General features: G+C 43.3%; 1 protein-coding gene across 2 annotated transcripts in view; it reads left to right on the top strand.

Annotated features, from left to right (window-relative positions):
- LOC101847414 (zwei Ig domain protein zig-8) overlaps nucleotides 1–1,611 on the top strand; it is a gene marked incomplete at its 5' end in the record, with an annotated part of 14,643 nt that overhangs the window by 11,804 nt on the left and 1,228 nt on the right.

Raw genomic sequence — 1,611 nt, 5'->3', positions numbered from 1 at the left:
GTAGTAGTAGTAGTAGTAGTAGTAGTAGTAGTAGTAGTAGTAGTAGTAGTAGTATAACTATTATTATCGTCATAATAAAAGAAATAATAATAATAACAATAATGATAATAATAATTATTATTATTACTATTATCATTATCATTACTTTTATCATTATCACTATCATAATTATTATTCCTGTTGTTGTTGTTGTTGTTGTTGTTGTTGTTGTTGTTGTTGTTGTTGTTGTTGTTGTTGTTGTTGTTTTTAACTTTTTTTGGGGGGGGTGAAAGTTTGCTTAGTTTTGGTGTAGTTTGCTTTATGTTATTGTTTATTTTCTTTGGTTTTTGTTGGACGTCTCGTTGAATTAATTGATTAATTCATAATATAGTTTTTCCACGCACATCGACACAATTTAGGTCACTTAGGAGGTGATCTTCTGTCTGTCTGAGCCTACCCGGACTGAGAAGGATACAACATCCCAGCAAAAAGACCGTGATACTGGATAAAAATTCTCCCCGTTCGGGGAATCTAATTCGGGTCTCTTCTGATCTTCTTCTGAATGCGACGGCGAAGCATCTAACCGCTTTTCGTTTTTTTGTTTTTGTTTTTTGCTTCTTTTTTTTTAATAAGTGTTTTACGGCGCTCGCAGCTGCATAAGGTCATATGAGCGCACGGGACACATTAAACATTTTTCAATCGGTTGGAAATTTTGAATTACGCCCGGTGGCGGCGAAACCTACTCTTATCGATTTTAGACCACCAAGGGATCTTTAATGAGCGCAACTTGCACACGGGACCTCCGTAAATCTTTCCCACCAGAAGATCAGGGGTGTGGCTGGAAGACAGCAGTAAGAAGGAGCCAAAGAGTAGCAGTAGAAAGGCTGCAGAAAGAGTCAGGAGCTTAGAGGAGGGGGCTAAGGGGTGAGGGGGTTGGGGATTGGGACAGAACGTGGAGACGAAAGCAGACAACAGAACATTGTTAGAGAGCAGGAAAGGAGATGAAAGGAGACAATGTTAGAGAAGAAAATGTAACCATTGCTACCCGGATTCGAACCTGGGACCTTTGAATCAGAGGCGAACACCTTAACCTCTAGACCACGAGAGTCCCCATCTAACCGCTACACCACGGGTGCCAATGGCGGTCAGTGTTCCTGTTGTTGTTGTGTTTTTTTCTGGGAATTCTTTGAAATGACGGGGAAAGAGGGGAGGGGGTAGGGGGGGGCTAGGAAGATCGAGGAGGGTGTTGGAACGCTGGGAGGGAAAGACAGATGATAAATCTGTTGCCTTTGAAAGCGAGGCCACAATATTGCTGTATCATTCACTTGCCGTTGCTGCTCTTTCTGAGTCCTGTGTCCTGAGTAGCGTTCACAATGTCAAAGCTCTGTCCGTGTCAACAGGAAAGGTCTTCCCGTGTCCCCCAGTGCATGTCCCAGGTGGTTACTGTAACCTGCATGACAAACTCACTACACCCTCTGACCTTTTGTTAATTCTGTAGTTGTCTCCCCTGATGTCCCCACGGGGACAAGGGGCAAGCACTCTGCAACCAAAAACTGGGCCGCCCGTCTCGTCTGCCCTTCGACTTCCTTCATCGGGTTTTGGCTATTTTTTTTATTTTTTTTGGGGGGGGGG

Source organism: Aplysia californica, unplaced genomic scaffold (genome assembly GCF_000002075.1).
Source record: "Aplysia californica isolate F4 #8 unplaced genomic scaffold, AplCal3.0 scaffold00075, whole genome shotgun sequence".
Taxonomy (NCBI): domain Eukaryota; kingdom Metazoa; phylum Mollusca; class Gastropoda; order Aplysiida; family Aplysiidae; genus Aplysia; species Aplysia californica.
The sequence above is the reverse complement of the archived record's forward strand: the minus strand, read 5'-3'. Positions and strand labels throughout refer to the sequence as shown.